Source organism: Euprymna scolopes, chromosome 38 (genome assembly GCF_053919585.1).
Source record: "Euprymna scolopes isolate OS-2025 chromosome 38, ASM5391958v1, whole genome shotgun sequence".
NCBI classification, from domain to species: Eukaryota; Metazoa; Mollusca; class Cephalopoda; order Sepiida; family Sepiolidae; genus Euprymna; species Euprymna scolopes.
In genome coordinates this window covers 90,596,188-90,614,363 of record NC_136519.1, presented here as the reverse complement: position 1 = coordinate 90,614,363, position 18,176 = coordinate 90,596,188, and the positions used below count along the sequence as shown (strand labels likewise).

At 35.3% G+C, this 18,176-nt stretch overlaps 1 long non-coding RNA gene across 1 annotated transcript in view; it reads right to left on the bottom strand.

Moving 5' to 3' along the window:
• The window catches only part of LOC145263239 (uncharacterized), a 23,506-nt gene extending 11,609 nt beyond the window's left edge, over window positions 1-11,897 (bottom strand). The window contains exon 1 of the long non-coding RNA XR_013864504.1: window positions 11,535-11,897. This is a non-coding gene — a long non-coding RNA (uncharacterized LOC145263239). The remainder of the gene's footprint in view (window positions 1-11,534) is intronic.
• Window positions 11,898-18,176: the final 6,279 nt, after the last annotated feature.

The following is an 18,176-nucleotide window of genomic DNA, read 5'->3' as shown; positions in this document are numbered from 1 at the left end:
AATTGTGCCGACTAACTAACTTGTGTACCTCCCAGATGGTATGGAGCTGTGAAGATGGGTGTGGAGCACACTGCTCAATCTCACGCAGTTGCAATTGGTGCAATTAGCCCATGTCAAATACAGAAGTTTCATGTGTCAAGAGAACAGTGTATTGTACAAGGTGTGTGGACTCAGCAGTGACAAAGGCAGATGTCGGGCAGATTGCCAGGCATTCTGAGGCGTGTCAGTCTATTGATCCTGCACCAGAGCAATGGCAAAAAGAACGATTGGACATCAAGAAGGTGTGGCAGCGGGTGGCGATGGACATTACCATTACAGTGGTAAACCCTTTCTAACCCTTATTGATCATGGACCCACACGTTTTGTGGTATGGCGACACATGATTAGAGAGAACTCAGCAAGTGTTGTTCGAATCTTGTCATCCACCTTTTTTGAGCGGGGTGCGCCAGAAGAGATCTTGACGGATAACGATGCTACTTTTTGGAGCCAACAACTTCAGCAGCTGTTAGGCGAATGGGACGTCCGACTATGGCTGCAATGCACTCATGTGCCATCAGCAAATGGCATTGATGAGAGGGGCCATTGTAGCATTAAAAGAATTGCTGCCAGAAAGAATTGTACCATTATGAAGGCCACGTATTGGTATGACGTCACGTCAAAGGATGGGAAATTACCTACAACAGTGCTGGCTAATGCCATATACACATATCATGTTAGACTAAAGGGAATTGATGCTGCACAGCCAGTCAACCAAAAAAGACATGCCAAATATGAGGTAGGGGATCCAGTTTGGATGAGACCACCTGGAAACTGGTGCACCACCAAATTCAAACGAGGACGAATCTCTGGGGTGATCAGTCAGCAGTCGGTCCTAGTGGATGAAACCCCGTGCCATGTAAGCTATCTTTGCCTGGCTTCTGAGGTGCATCATACAACTACAGAGGAGAGCAAGGAATCCTCAAGTGATGAGCTACTGATGAACGAAATCAACGGACCAGAGAGTGATGATTATAGTTCATCTGACGCAATGGAAACAGAATCAGAACCAGACCTGAAACCAGAACCAGAATCTGAATCAGAACCTGAACCAGAGCCAGAATTAGAACCAGAACCTATGAATGTGCCCCATCGTAGAAGTAAGCAGACTGGGAGACCAATCCTGCGGTGCATGCTGTGTGATCATCAGATCAGAGAGGAGTGTAATACTCACCAGAGTAGCAAGCGTCTGCGTATTTGTGCATTGTGTGGATGTGCATGCGAGCGGTGGCATGACAGAGGAGGGGTGGACTTGCTGCAGGGAAGTGTTGGGTGGATAAAGAGAAAAAAAGATGGCGCTTGGTGTTTTATAAACTGTGATCTCTAAGATCGCAAGATCACGAGAAAACAGAGGGCACACATGCAAATGAGACAGGATGAAAAACTGCATAAAAAGTAAGCTTGAGTGAGAGGAAGGGACTGTGTCCTTTACAGTCACGAGGTTATTGTGTTACTATTGTGAGTATTGGTGACGATTGAAGTTGAATTTGATACAGAAGGCTCTTTCATCCACGTTAGAAAGTTATTCACACCTAAGAATATCCCATAACTCTAAAACATCACTATCTGCTCATGCATTGTGTATTGTTGCCACATCTGCGCTGGTGTATTTGCCACTAAACTCATGCTACAAGACAGGGTTCAAAAATAGTCTTTAACCTAATAAATCCCACACTATCAACCAAATTTGAATTTCTATACCATCAACAAAATATTGTAATTATGTGCCTGTTTTACAAGTATTTTAATAGAAAGCGCTTCAAAGAACTCCAAATACTTGAGCCTCCCTTGGGGACAGGATGTCTGCGTATTTGCGTGGAAATACTACATGACGACCACTTTGAGTCGTGCATGTAGCAGGTGTGGGTGCAGGTTCAGAGTCTGGGGAGTTTATGTCTGGTTCATTACAAGGTGTGGAAGCAGCAGGTGTAATGACAACATCTGAATCTGGTGTGACAATCGGGTCAAAGCTAGGTATGATTATTGGTTCTGAATCTGAAAAACTGGCAGAAGGAAAATTAGAATCAAACGAGCTTTCCAAGAAGGCAGGTTTTACGCGATCTATGGTGATCGTGTCGCGCTTACCATTGCGGTCGATGACGAAATACTTCTCCGAACGTTCTAAAACGAGGTATGGTCCATCGTAGAGTTAAATAGTATTGAGACTAACCTGACAAGCAACAAAATCCTACACTTATAATGTCGAGATCCCTAGATGCTGCTAAACCTTCCAATCCAATTTCTTCACTCAAACTGATAAACTTTGCAATTTGTTCCTAGTTCCTGCTGCCTAACTGTACTGACATGCAGTAGTTTAGATCTTGGGAAGATCTCCATCACTTAAGTTATAGAACTAACTGGACACATTAAAAAGAATTTCAAAACCTACCTGGCAAATATACCCGCTGAACCAAGTCCAAGTGAGATTAAATCAATTCCACTCAAAGGGGCGATCAGTATCTTAAAAACATCTCTTTTATATTTTGTTATTTTTTCTCACTCAGCTCTGTTTTAACCCAGTGTCATTTGGTGCATTAACTAGTACTAAGGTTGCTTCTTTTAATAGTTCTATTTCTCTTACTTGTCCCATATCACTATGTATGGTTAATAGCTCCCTTTTTTAGGTACATAGCTGAAATAATTGTATAGTCATAGTAGATGCTGTATGACTGTCTTTAAACTGTTCTTTCTGGCACATGCTGCTAAAAAACATAACATACAACCACAGCCGGGATTGAAAATTAGTTAAAAATCAAAATATACAAAATACTTATAGAAAATCGCTCAATATAGGTTACCGCGACATAGGCTGACATATATATTTGGTGAGTTTTTAACAGTATTTTATATATTTTTTTTTATTTTTGGTAATTTTCCCAAACTTACCGTGTTCAGCGCCATTTATGATTTTCCAATACATCGGTAAACACTATATGTTTTTCGAGCTGAATAAATATGTTACATTAAATAAAAACACAAAAACATTATCCAGTTAGGTAGACAAGTATTTTTCGTTTGATAACATTTATTTGTTATATATTTGTTTTTGGCAACTTTTTCGAATGTATGTGTATAGTAAAACAAACCCATAAAATATTATTGTTTAACAGGTTTTTATTCACTGTTTTGAATTATGTTCTTAGTATTATAAAAATATATTTATAAAATATTTATTGATTTCTTTATTGAAAAAAAGACGAAAAATTGTGTTTTTGTTATTGTTTCATTTTTTCCCTGTTTTTAATTTCACAGAAATAGTTAATACTTGATTATATTTTTGCATAAAATAATAATATTTTTACATTATTTTTTTATTGTTTTTAATTTTGTTTTTCTTTATAAAATATGTTTATGAAATATTTATTAATTTGTTTATTTAAAAATAGAAAATTATGTGTTTTTTATTGTTTCACAGTGTTTTTTTTTTCGACTAGAAATTTGATTTTAGAATAACATGTTTTTTATTCTTAAAATATATTTTAAAAAAATAAAAACTCTACAAGGATAATACACGCAAATTTCATATAAAATGTTGCTGCAGTATTTTTTTAAACTCTGCAACGCCAGAAAACCTACTTATTTTTTAAATGTGTACATATACAGAAATCAATAAACATTTTATTTTATTCTAAATATGCAAATAATAATCAAGTATTACTTGTTTTTGTAAAATATATTTTCTAAAAACAAAAATTTGATCAAAACTTTTTCATTATTACTTATTTTTAACTAAAACATGCAACCCAGTCTCGTCGTGGTCAAATGGTAGAACAGTTTTAGGCCGATGCGAGATTTTCACATTACACTAATTTTTAATCGCACTAGGACGGCTCTTTTTTCATTACGCCATGTATTCTAGTATAGAAAACATGTTTAGAAATTAAGAATAGGTTCTGATTAATTCTTTTTAAAATTTATCATTTTTTTTTTTTTGCGTTAAAAAATGTAATTCTTAATCTGTTGATTGCTTTTAGTTGATTTATGTGGGTCGTGATTAAGCACATAAACAAACAAATACTGTCCTTCATTTTATGACTTTCGTGACCTCAAACATGTCAAGGGTCAAATAACAAAACTTTCGCTATTTAGCCGAGGAAACAAGAAGCCACGATTGTTAACACATATTGTGGGTTTCTATTTCCTTCTATAGCAGTTGTAAGTGCACAAGCACCAATAAATAAATAAATAATAATAAATAAGTAAAAACAAAAGGCACAGTTACATAAATATTTAAAAAATGTATTGGAGATAACTACATTTACTAAGCAAATACTCATAATAATGAAGAGAATTAGGGACGCTGTAATAGTACACAAATCCTTATATTCTTCTTTTAAATTTATTTAGTTAACAAGAAAATATTTATTTTTTAATTCCTTAAACCTTTTTTGCTTTCACTGTGACAATAATTGTCGAATTTCTTTTGTTTGAAAAAAGAATGTTAGAAGATTAAAATGATGTTTTGTAAGAATTGAAATGGATTTGACTTACTGGGAGTGGGTCGGAGGGAAGAAAAGACATTGAACTGCTGTTTACCGTTACTGAGAAACTGGGTGTAATGTCTTTACCAAATAAAGGGAGACCACCGCAGGTGTCACAGGAGTTACGGCCCCTGGCGACATCCGGGGTAGTGGTCAGTCTGATATCCACCGAGCACGATATTCCTCGTTCGTTTTCTCTCTCTCTTCAATCTCCGTCCATCCTACAACCTCACTATGGTAATAACCGATATCTAGCAAGTATCGGTTACTTACCATAAGGATTATCACATTGGCGACGAGGATAGAGTAATTTACAAAAATAGACATAAGAAAACACGAAAAAAAAACCAACAACAAACAGTCACACGTGTTGCAAAACAAACATGGCTGCCCTACCTCACTACCCGGAATTCGACTGCGAGTCAGAAGCCAAAGCAGCAAGATGGACGAAATACATTAGCAGATTGAGGAACTATTTTATCGCCCACGACATAGAGAGCGATAAAAGACAAAAAAAAATTTTGCTAACGTTTGTTGGTGAGGCGATGAACGACCTCATTGACGAATTACCAGCCAAACAGACCACACCAGAAGAAAACGAAACCCACTTCGACAAACTCGTCTCGGCTGTACAGGCTCATTTCAACCCCCAAAATAACACGGAATACAACCGATTTGTATTCCGTAACATCAAACAAACCACGCCGAATGTAGAGGACTTCTACCGGAAATTGAAAGAAGCAGCAGCTACATGTCACTTTGCAGACGCAAACGCTGAGATAAAGTCTCAACTGATAACAGGCTGTTCATCAGAAAAAGTCCGGCAAAAGGGTTTAATAAATTCTAACATGTCACTACATGACTTGATAAATTATGCCAGGACGACGGAAACAATAACAGCGCACCTACAACAAATGCGCTTAGAGGACACGACAATACAAACTACTACTGCAGTAGTAAACAAAGTCACATACGGACAGCGACAGACACGTGACCGTCCCCGGCAAATTCAGTGCAGGAATTGCAACGGAAAATATCCACATGAACGAGGACCAACGTCTTGCCCAGCATTCCAGAGCCAATGCACTTATTGCCGGAGATGGGGGCACTTCGCCTCTGTCTGTTTTAGAAAAATGAACGACGAGGACAGACAACATAGAACAAATCGTCCCCCACGTCCACAAGTCCAAACCAGCCGCCGACCGGTGAACTGCATCGAGGACAACCAGCAGGACTCAACCAGCGGCAGTGACACAGAATATGTGTTTCATACAGGTAAGATGAAAAACCTTCCCTGTTTTGATATATCTTTTGGCAATAGCCACCAAACGTTCAATGTGTTAGCCGATTCAGGAGCCACTATCAACATTTTGTCTGAAGCAGATTTCAAGTGTTTAAAACCGACACCATGTCTCCGACCGACAAAAACTGTGATATCTGGATTTGGGGTCAAGCAAACTACTCCAGTTCTGGGCCAATTTAGGACCCTCCTAGAGTTTGGGGGCATCTCCTGCCAAGCTAACATACATGTAATAAAAAGCCCAGAAAAACCTATCATTGGCTGGGAAACATGTGAAAAGCTTAAACTTTTATCAGCAAAAAAGCTCCCAGTTAACCACATCAGCAACTTTGACACACAAATCCCGCAGACAACTCTTAAGCTTTTGGAGGACTATGCAGACCTATTCAATGGCTTAGGTAAACTTAAAGAGAAAAAAGTCCATCTGCACATAGATGAAAATATACCACCCATCGCTCAGAGATACCGCAGAGTCCCCTTTCATGTAAGGAAGGACATAGAAGAGCTAATACAGAAAGACGAGAAACTGGGGGTGATTGAAAAAGCAGAAGGACCAACCCCGTGGGTATCCCCTATTGTGGTGGTACCTAAGAAAAACCAAAGTAAAATCAGAGTTTGCATTGATATGAGAGCGGCAAACAAAGCTATCAAAAGGGAACGTCACCCTACCCCCACACTTGATGAGCTGAAGGCCATTCTATCGGGAGCCAGTGTCTTTAGCAAGTTAGACCTCAATCAGGGCTACAACCAGTTGGAACTAGCTGAAGAATCCCGATACATTACCACGTTCGCAACACACCTGGGCCTATATAGATACAAAAGACTATTTTTCGGTGTCAACTCCACCAGCGAAATATTTCAGGAAGAGATTAGCCAGGCACTCGCAGGGATTGAGGGAGCCATCAACATCAGTGATGACATTCTTTGCTTTGGATTGGACCAGCAAGACCACGACGGAAATCTCCAGAAAGTATTTCAACCACTACGCGAAAAAGGCCCAACACTGAATAGCAGCAAATGTGAATACAACAAGAGGTCATTGGAATTCCTCGGACACACATTCGGTAATGAAGGCATCAGCCCAAGTAACCGTAAAATAAAAACAATCCTCGAATTACCAGACCCCCAAAACGCATCAGAAGTCAGAAGTTTGTTGGGGATGACCAACTTTTGCGGTGCACAATTCATTCCAGACTACGCAACCCTGACTCATGAACTGCGTCAGCTAACAAAAAAAAAACACTCAGTGGTCCTGGACTGAGCACCACACTGAATGTTTAAAAAACCTCAAGGAGGCTTTGAGTAAAGCATGCTCACTTGCCTACTTCGACCCTAACAAACATACTGAGATATATACCGATGCCAGTGTTGTAGGCATATCTGCTGTACTATCACAAGACGGGCGGGTAGTACAATTTGCAAGCCGAGCACTATCCACAGTTGAACAAAGATACTCTCAAACAGAGCGGGAGGCCCTCGCCATCACGTGGGCATGTGAACACTTTCACATATTTATCTTTGGGGCCCCATTCACGGTTCACACAGATCATAAGCCCTTAACATCGATCTTTAATAGCATCCGCTCCCAACTATCTGCGCGCATTGAACGCTGGGTTTTGAGAACACAGCCATACAATATGACTGTCACATACCGACCAGGTCATGACAACCCAGCCGACTATCTCAGCTGCCATCCAGTACATCTACCACCAAGCAACAGGGAGCAGAAAATAGCGGAGGAGTATATAAACTATATTCTCTCAACGTCGACTCCCAAAGCAATGACAATTGATGAAGTTGCAATAGAAACTGCGAAAGACAAGATGCTCACTGCAGTCATTCAAGCCATCCTCACCAACAAATGGCAAGGTGCCAATGACAGCATAAACAAAGCCACGTTTCTCACCCTACATGCCAACCGTGATGAACTATCACTAGCACATGAGGACAGTATCATTCTGAAAGGGCGCCAGATAGTGCTACCTGAGACCCTACAAAACAGAGCTGCCAAAATAGCCCATGCCGGCCATCAAGGCGTCGTGAAATCCACGGCCCTCCTCCGGGAAAAAGTCTGGTTTAAAAACATGCAGCCTTTAGTAGAAGAAAACATCAGGAACTGTCACACCTGTCAGATCAGCACTCACAAAACGGCAAGGGAGCCACAGAAAATGTCCCCACTACCAGCAGCCCCATGGACAGAGGTTAGTGCTGACTTTGAACATCTCCAGAATGGGAAATATCTTCTTGTTGTCACAGACGAGTACTCACGCTACGTTGTTGTCGATATCCTGGACTCTATCTCAACAAACTCGGTCATACCCCGTTTAGACAAGATATTTGCTGAATTCGGGGTACCAGTATCCCTCAAAACAGACAATGGCCCACCATTCAACAGCCATGATTTCAAAATCTACGCCTCCGTCACCGGTTTCAGACACAGGAAGATAACACCTCTATGGCCCCAGGCCAATGCTGAAACAGAACGCTTCATGCGCACTGTAAAAAAATCCATCAAAGCCGCCTTAATCAAAGGCCAAAGCTGGAAGCAGGAGCTATTCAAATTCCTGCTAGATTACCGAACGACACCGCACTGCACCACCGGTGTTTCCCCAGCCTCAATTCTATTTGGCCGGACCATAAAAAACCGCCTGCCACACCTAGTTGCACCTATAGCTGGAGACCATAGCATTAGGGTACATGACACTCAAGTCAAGAAAACAATAAAGAAATATGCTGACAGAAAAGTATACGTAAAGCCCAATAATCTGAGTGTGGGTGACACCGTCGTAAAAAGCGACCACACTTCTAAGGCACACACCCCCTATCAACCTAACCCATTAACCATAACAAAAAAAAAGGGATCCATGATTACTGCCACACATAAGGACAACCAAATTACAAGAAATGCCAGCTTCTTCAAAAAAATCCCTAAGCCACTAAGAAACCTCACACATGACCCACCTGAATACTCTTCATCTGAAGATGAGGGATACATGCATGTGACAGCATCACCAAAATCTAAAGAAAACCAGGGACAACACTCTTCAAATCTCAGACGCTCAGGCCGCACAAGACGGCCACCCAAAAGATTTGATTGCTAAATGCTACAAATACCCCTGTACATAATAATGCATAATTATCATTTTCTTTCCCTTAGGTTGACAGATGCTTCCCTCCAACCCAGCAACGCAAACACTCCAGTCACACCATGCATGAACAAACTCCTTGATGAATATAAAAAAAATAATAATAAAATAAACTTTAAAAAAAAAAAAAAAAAAAAAAAGAGCATTGTAATGTCTTTACCAAATAAAGGGAGACCACCGCAGGTGTCACAGGAGTTACGGCCCCTGGCGACATCCGGGGTAGTGGTCAGTCTGATATCCACCGAGCACGATATTCCTCGTTCGTTTTCTCTCTCTCTTCAATCTCCGTCCATCCTACAACCTCACTATGGTAATAACCGATATCTAGCACGTATCGGTTACTTACCATAAGGATTATCACACTGGGTGTCTATTTCCTACTAAGTTAAATAGACATTCTAATCTCGTTGGAAATCACGTTGGAATTCTCGCCACTGAGAGTTAGTATGTATAAAAGGAGTTGTCTCACTACGGGTTGGTGATTAGTTAGCTTGTTAGTCGGTTGGCGTCTCTTAGACTGATTACCTCGTTACTGTTGTTCGGCAAACGTTACTTGTTAATTGTTACCTTTACAGGGAAAGAAAAGAACTGCTTGTAAACAACGTCACCATTTTGTTGCAAGCCCTTACTGCCTTTTCTTGCACCTCCCCCCCTCTTCTTGTTGGTAAAATAATCCCGACAGTTTTTTTTATTTAATTTTATTTTAGTACTAGTGCGGAGAGTGATCCGGATGTAAATAATAACGTTATTATTTAAAAAGCCATTCTTAACATGGGGAGGGTGTTTTATAGTACTTTAGGCACTGCAAAAAATGGCCGAAAAATCAAGTTGCCGTTGTTTTTTAAAACGAAATTACATTTATTAAAATCCATTATTTCTGAGTAACTTTTTTTTTTCCAGAAAGATAAAACCCTGAATTTTTTCATATAGAAAACAGAATAATGTAAAACTTTTTCTACTATTTTTAATTAAATTTTAAATGTTAAATTTTCCCAAAACGTTAACAATTGACATTTTTTGTCTTGCACAAAAAACGTAAGTAAATATTTAAAAAAAAAAGGTTTTTGAAATAATTAATTTATTTATTTGTTGTCTAACTAAGATTTAGGATGATTTTCTATGAGAATATGCAAAAATATTATAATATAAGTATCTGGATTTCAAATAATTCCACTTATTCATATAAGCAACCAGTTAGTTCGCGTCGATCTAGAGTCTAGATCGACAATGTTTACGTTTGTAGTTGATAAAAAGCAAACTATGGAAGACCAAACAGGCAAAAAAAAACTTATTTTTCAGTGACGAAAATTTCAATGTATTATTAACGCTGAGGCTGGCCAGTACCAGATGGGTGACCATTTGTATGAGTTTGATTTTTAATGTGTATGTGTGTGTGGGGGGCAGGCTCCCCAAAATGGGGGGGGGGGGAATTTAAAGCAGAATAAAAAAAAATTATCTCAGCGCGTTTGGTCCACCGTAGTCGAAAGGCGGCAAACGTTTTCAAACGGGATTGAAAAAATGATGCTATTTTTAACACAAAGGGCACAATATTTATCGAATTTTTTTTGTATCGATTCTTCAAAACATGCCCTGTTTAATAATGGCCATGCATTATTCGGCTCGCTAAAAAAAAAATTGTTTATTTATCAAAGATTTTAAAATGGCTATTTTCGTATAAATATTAAATTTTTTTTTTTTTTTTTTGCTTAACTTAAATTAATTATTTTACTTAACATATTCACCGAATTTCACATTTCAAAACTCAAAAGCGGGATAATTAAACACAATCGAAGTTCTGATATTCAGACGCCAAAATAAGGTATGCAAACAATTTTTTTTTTCAATCTATAATTCTGTCCCTTACAGCAACACAATATGTTGTGTTCAGTTTCAGATGATTATTTAAAGCATATTTGTACCCCCTCAAAACAAGAGGGGGGTTGCAAGCAAACAAAATATATATATATATAAATATCGTTTATGAAAAATAAGTACACTGTTATAAAGTTCATTCTTCTCTTAATAATCCCTGAAAATTTCGTATTGATCGGATAATTATCTGATTTTTGGTAGATTTTTAAAAAGACGGTCCGTCAAAAAGTACTTACCTGCCCCCCCCCCAGTTTTGAATAAAAAACATAAAACTTTAATTAAACTTGGAAATACGATTTAAAAAAATAGCGCGGATCACTCTCTGCACTAGCACCTTTATTTTATATTTTTTTACAATTTTGTATCCATCGGGTTTTTTTTTTTTTTGTTTTCTTTGTCTTTTCTTTAGCTATTAAAACAAAGTTACTTTAAACCTTAAACAGTTAGAAATCTGTTTACTTAATTTACATATTTTATGGAAATGATAAACAAGTTGTTGTCTTTTGTTATTTTTGCATCATTATTAAAAACAAAACAAAAATAAATGCAATCGACAGTTTAAAATATAAAAAATTAAAATGTGTAGGTTTTCAGAATTTTCATTATGATTATTCGTTTAGTAAATGTAATTATCTCCCTTACATTTTTACCGTATTCTGCAAATTAAAAAAAATAATAATAATAAATTTAGATACTTACTTTTTGTTTTATAATCTTCTTTCGACTGACTTTAACTGGATTTAAAAGGAAAACGATTTTTAAATGTAAATGCCTTCTCAAACTGATTCAAGATGGCGAACGGAAGAACAAGTTCGCGGAAATAGATTACAGAGGAAAATTACAAAGGAAATTATTTCGAAATCGAGCCGATATCTTTGCTGAATATCACGGATAAAATTAGTATTATTTTATTCGCCTCAACATTTTAATATTTACATGAATGGAAAAAGTCTTCATTTAACTGTTATTAACTTAAAGCAGACGAAAAGGGCTTCATTTAACTGTTACTTAAAGCAGACGATACTTGGGCATACTTCTGTTTTCAGTTAAATCTTGTATTTATTGCATTTGTTTAGTCTAAGGAAGTCATCATGTTCCCAGGCATTTACTCATATTTTAAAATGGTTTATAGTAATGAGATTGTTTCTGCTTTTTTTTTTTTTTTTTGTCTTTTTTTTTGTTTTGTTTGTTTGTTTTTTCTTGTTTGTTTGTTTGATTGTTTGGTAATATCCTAAATTAGCGTCTCTAAGAATTTTTCAATTTTCGAACGGGCAGATAACTATGGCTGTCCTAAATTAGCGTCGGTTAAAATTCTAGCAAAGAAAAGTTGAAACAGGAGGAACACATTTTTCGGTAAAGGTTCAATTGGAAAGTACCGTCTTTAGAATTCCCGCCTTGCACGTTTTTCATCGTCCGCTTTGCACGTGCCCATATATTATATTTAGTGATAGTGTCAAAATTATAAAATGCCAAGAGTTAATACGCCCGTTCAATTATCATGCTATTTTTAGTGATAGGTAAATTTTAGGAAACAATTTCCATTTTACTGATGTCATTGGATAGGGACAGGTGAAAAGAGAGGGACGAATAAAGATATGGAAACCTAGTTTTGAAAGCCGATTTATCATATATATATATATATATATATATATATATATATATATATATATATATATATATATATATATATATAGTAATTTATAAAACATATATGGCGATTAAGTAAGCTAGCTACACTGAATATTCAGCGTTTCATCCACTCTAGGATTCCTCAGTCTTATGCGCGAATTCTGTGGTTGTTTATCGTTTTTATATGGTCCTCTTCTATTGAGGATTTTTGAAGTAAATACTTAAAGTTTACGCATAAATCTATACTTTCGTATATTAATTTTATGTGAGTAAATGAAGTAGTATATATATATATATATATATATATATATATATATATATATATATATATATATATATATTGTAGGTTTCCGACTACTTTTTGATTGTATTTAAAATATTAAAGACTAAAGTTAATTTCCAAAAGAGGGTGGGGGGAAATTGTACACGCGTATAAAATAAAGTTATGAAAAAGCCGTTCGGGTAAGGAGCAGAGTGAATAGATAAGAAGAATGTTTTTCTTTTTTTTATGTGGTTTCACCACTGGAACCGGCACAAGGTGTGTCACTCACGAGCGACAGAGCGTGGCAGTAACGCGTCTTACTCCTCTGGTGTTCGCGAGCAAAAAGAGCGAGAGACTCCTCAAATTTAGCGCCACAGCTTTTTTTGTCTTTTTTTGGAGCTCTCCGGAAACGGTGAATGTTCAATGTCACTGTCAGAATTAGTTCCGGGGTAGACGCTACAGATGTATCCTATATTAGAATTTTGGGGGAAATTTTCACACTTAACAATTAAATTGCGCCGATAATTTCACATTCATGCAAGCAAGGAAAATATTAAAGTCTTACACATAAAATTATGCGAAACCTGTATTTTTTTTTTTAAAGTCGAGATATTTTTTGCTATTATAATTTTCTTTTGTGAAAATATTAGATAAACAATGCTTAATTCAATGATAATATCGGTAGTTCGAGAAATTATTTTTTCTTCGAGTTATATTGAAATCATTAATATGGACTTTAGGGGCTTTTTTTGTACTGTACCTGTTAAAATTAAATATTTTTTTAATTGTTATAATTTATGAGGCTTTATTGTCATAAAAAACGCAAATATATATATATATATATATATATATATATATATATATGTATATATGCATATATATATATATATATAAATTAATTCATTTTTTTTTTTCATTACAGAAAATCATAACTTAAGTATAAATATTTTTTGTTTAAACAAAATAGTACGTTTCCACTAAGATTTAAAATAAAAATAATGGGTTCAATATATTCTGTGACCATTATTTTATGAATATTGAAAATTTCATTATATTTGGTTAATTTCCTCAATTTTGCTGAATTTTTAAGTAAAGAAGGGGGCCAAAACGTTTATACATTTTAAGCATCGGCATTCATTTTGCACGTATCTATTGGATCAAATACTAATATGGAACAAACCGTCAATTATTTAGCGAAGTTAGGGTTAATCCACAACAGTTGCTATTGTGGAGTATGCAATACATTATGCACGTTAAGTGCTGTTTAAATGTTGATAAAGAAATAATTCTTGTTTATTTTTTTATATACACATTCAGCAGTCTGGTATCTGGTGAAAGGGGCACTCCGTTAGGTGTATCAGAATTTTTGGGGCATTTTTGACACCCCTAACAGAAAATTGCGAATAAAATATAGAAAACTCGTAATTTCTCTTTCTAAAGTGGGTTATTTATTTTCTTTATAGAATATACTTCCAAAATAAACTATTTAAGTTGTTTAAAAAATAATAGAAATATTATTTTTCATTTTTTAAAAAACAGTGTTTACAAAGTGCGTGCGTGCGTGCGTGCGTGCGTTCAGGCAGCCATTTTTTACGTAACGAAATCAATTGATTTTTACGAGCTGAATATTTTTCAATTTTTAAACTTTAAAAATCTATCAAATTTTTCTATTGGTTCAATTTTTACGGTTTTTTCAGGGTGAATGTGAAATTTTATGCTCTTTCCAATAAACTGAATATAATATTTTAGACAAACGTTATTTTATAACCCCCCCCATTTTGAAATGTTTATGAGAATTTTAATAATTAATTTTTGTGCGCAAGTTTTATATATCACAAATTGAAGATAAAACATCAATAAATAAAATAATCAAATTTAAAACAAAAAAAAAGAACAGTTATGTGCAAATTTACCTGTAAAGTCCAAAGTGTAAATCCTTTTTTTTTTTTCGATAACCACGTTTTTTTTTGTTTGTTTGTTTTTTTTAAGTGGAAGCTTATTTTTTGTTTAGAATTTTCCAGTCAATATTTTTCGGTCAGTGTATATTTTTATATTTAATTCCTGCTTTCCTTTTTTTCGATATAAAAAAAAGACGATACCGAATAATGCAGATTTATAGTATAATAAATAAAAAATTCAGATATTTCTTTGAGATATTAAAAAAAAGAAATATTACATTTACTCTGCTCGTTAATCTGTAATCCGTGTAAATCCAAAAATAAAAGATACCAGTTTTCACGTATGGTAGCATAAAAACGCCACAAGTAAAAAAAAAAAAAGGACGATAAGTTAACTTATCGTCCTTTTAAAGGGTAATAACTGTTATCTCCCTTTGGTATTTATAAGTCGGACAGAAAATCCATAAGGACTCTTTTAAACTGGTCGACACTGTCGCTAACTCACGTCCACGTTCTGTGTTAAGAATTTCAGTCTCTGGTTTCTTTTTGCAATTATTAAAAATTTTATATATACCGGTATTTTCATTTATTATATATTGACTTCTGTCACGACTACGCGACTGTTTAGTGTTTCGTTTTATTTATATAGTTTTTGCATACCTCAGACTTATTTACTTGTCTTTAAAGAATTACGGCTAAATTGTGTTCATTGCCCACCCCCAATGTGGCCACAAAGTGGGTTCCCATTTGACGTTACATTATTATTATAGAAAAGTGACCCCCCCACTTTCTGACCACTAAAATTTCTTATCTTGGAAACTACGAGTTTCGTTTGCCGTATATATAAATGGTTATTTCCGTTTTCAGCGCCCCCTAAAATCTTTAAAAGTGGAAAATTTGAAGGAATATAATCCCATATCGAGATTACTAACGTTTCTGAATTAGTGTTTTTTTACACTTATAGGCTTCCGTAGATATAACAAAGTGAGAATCTTAACATCCGGTTTCTTTAATGGACGATGTCGGTACGATTTATCCTGACATGTGGTTGAAAAATCCGTTTTCAGCGCCCCCTAAAACCTTTAAAAGTGGAAAATTTGAAGGAATATAATCCCATATCGAGATTACTAACGTTTCTGAATTAGTGTTTTTTTACACTTATAGGCTTCCGTAGATATAACAAAGTGAGAATCTTAACATCCGGTTTCTTTAATGGACGATGTCGGTACGATTTATCCTGACATATGGTTGAAAAATCCTTCCATTTAAAAAATACATGGATTATAATACATAAATATGAATAAATTCTCATACAGGAAGATTAAAAGAAAACATATCTTAGTCATGGGGAACAGTTTTGCCAATTAAATAAATATCATAAAATTCAACTCGTGTTATTTGTTCGACATTCCGTGAAATTATAAGTGAAGAAATCCAAGGAAAAAAAAATAAAATTGTTTATTTCTCTATTAAAGTTTTTATGATATTAAAATTTGGTCTTTGCTCGTTTTATTGAAATAAAATTTACGGGTTTAAATTACATTTTCATATTGTTATAATCTGATAGACGTATAGGTGTCTATTCAAACAAATGTTTGTTATGGCGACTTGGCCCAAAATTCTGATACACCTAGTTATCCGAAAATGGCAACATTTACTGCTTGGAAGCATTTTAAGTTTATCACTGACCAAAAATCTGCTTCTTTTATATCCGACTGCAAGTGAAAAAATAAGTGAAATAATAAATGAGAAAATTACAAGATGGAACTTGCCTGCTTTAGCTAAGATGTTTCCTATTACCCAGGGAAATAAAATGTTGCTGCAGACGCCTTGTCTCGAATTTGTTCTTCTATTGCATCTGCTGACCAATTTCACTTCTTGCACACAGACTTATGCTATCCGAAGTAACCAGGATGCTTACTTTTGTGAGGGCGAAAGATCTGCCATACTCTGTGAAAGATGTGAGAGCAGTTACGAAGGCCTGCCAGATCTGTTTTAAGTTAAATTTAGGTTCATTAAGGTGGCACCTCAGATTCTTATTCTCATAAAAACAAGTCAGCCATTTAAAAGAATAAGTGTACACTGCAAATGACAATTTCCTTCAAATTCTCGCAATCAATATATACTGACAGTCATTGACGAATAGTCTTGTTGTCCTTTCGCTTTCCTTGTGCCGATGTTGAAGTTTCCACTACCCAGAAACAACTAATTAGCTTATTCTTCATCTTTGGAAATCCTTCTTTCGTACATTCTAATCGTGAAAATAGCTTTCAAATCGGATAAACTACAGAAATTCTTGCTTTTTCGATAGAATATTCACCCAATGGAAATTAGTGGCGTAGGGACAATGTCGTCTCTCGTCCGTTATTGAGAAAAAACATGAGCATGCTTAGGATTGACTTCAAGTATGTCTACAGTTTCGATTAGGGCGTCATATTTGTTTATTACATAGGCCAGGAAATCAAAATCAAAACTTCTCCATTCAATTATATAAATTATATTTCATTAAAAGGTGTTAATAAGAGTAAATGTTCATTGATTTTATATTAAAAGTAAGTTCAGTGAGTAAGGTTCAGAATATTTTAGTAATTAAGTTTGGACCGACCGCTATATATGGCTTGAACAAATCTTCGGCAGAGACATTCTCATAACAATAAAAAAAAAAGGTTTTAAACTTTTGACTTTACAGGTAAATTTGCACAAAACTATTGTTTTTGTGTTTTAAATTAGATTATTTTATTTATTGATCTTTTATCTTCAATTTGTGATATATAAATTTGAGGCGAGAATATTAATTATTCATATTTTAATAGACAATCAAAATGGGGAGGGGGAATGAATAAAAAAAAACGTTTGTCTAGAATATTATATTCGGTTTATTGGAAAAAGCATAAAATTTCCCATTAAACCTGCAAATATTGTAAAAATTGAACTAATAGAAAAATTTGATAGATTTTTAAATTGAAAAAAATGTAAAAAATGTAACTCGTAAAATTCAATTCATTACGTAAAAAAATGGCTGCATGAGCGCGCGCGGGCCCTTTAAGAAATAAAAAAATAATATTTCTATTATTTTTCGAAAATCTTTAATAGTTTATTTTGGAAGTATATTCCATAAAGAAATTAAACAAACCACTTTAAAAAAAAAAAAAAAAGAGAAATTACAAGTTTTGTATATTTTATTCGCAATTTTGTGTTAATAGTGTCAAAAATTCCCAAAAAATTCTAACACACCTGGCGATTCATCTTCCCCAAGACATCCATACATGGACACATGACTTTGTAAGAAATAGCAGAGTACCTATGCGACAAAAGAAATATCCAAAATATTTTGTGATAAATAAGAATGGCAAACATGACTTGATACACATTGACCAACTAAAGAAAGCATTTTTAAAGATACAGACTGTAGTACCACAGCTGTAAGGATACAAACCCCAGGTGAATTATTAACTACTGCCATGCCTTCCAACTCAGTGCTGCCTGATGCTGTATTTTCGACAAGATCTGGCAGGCTTGTTAAGTGCCCATTCTATTTTGTTAGATACACTC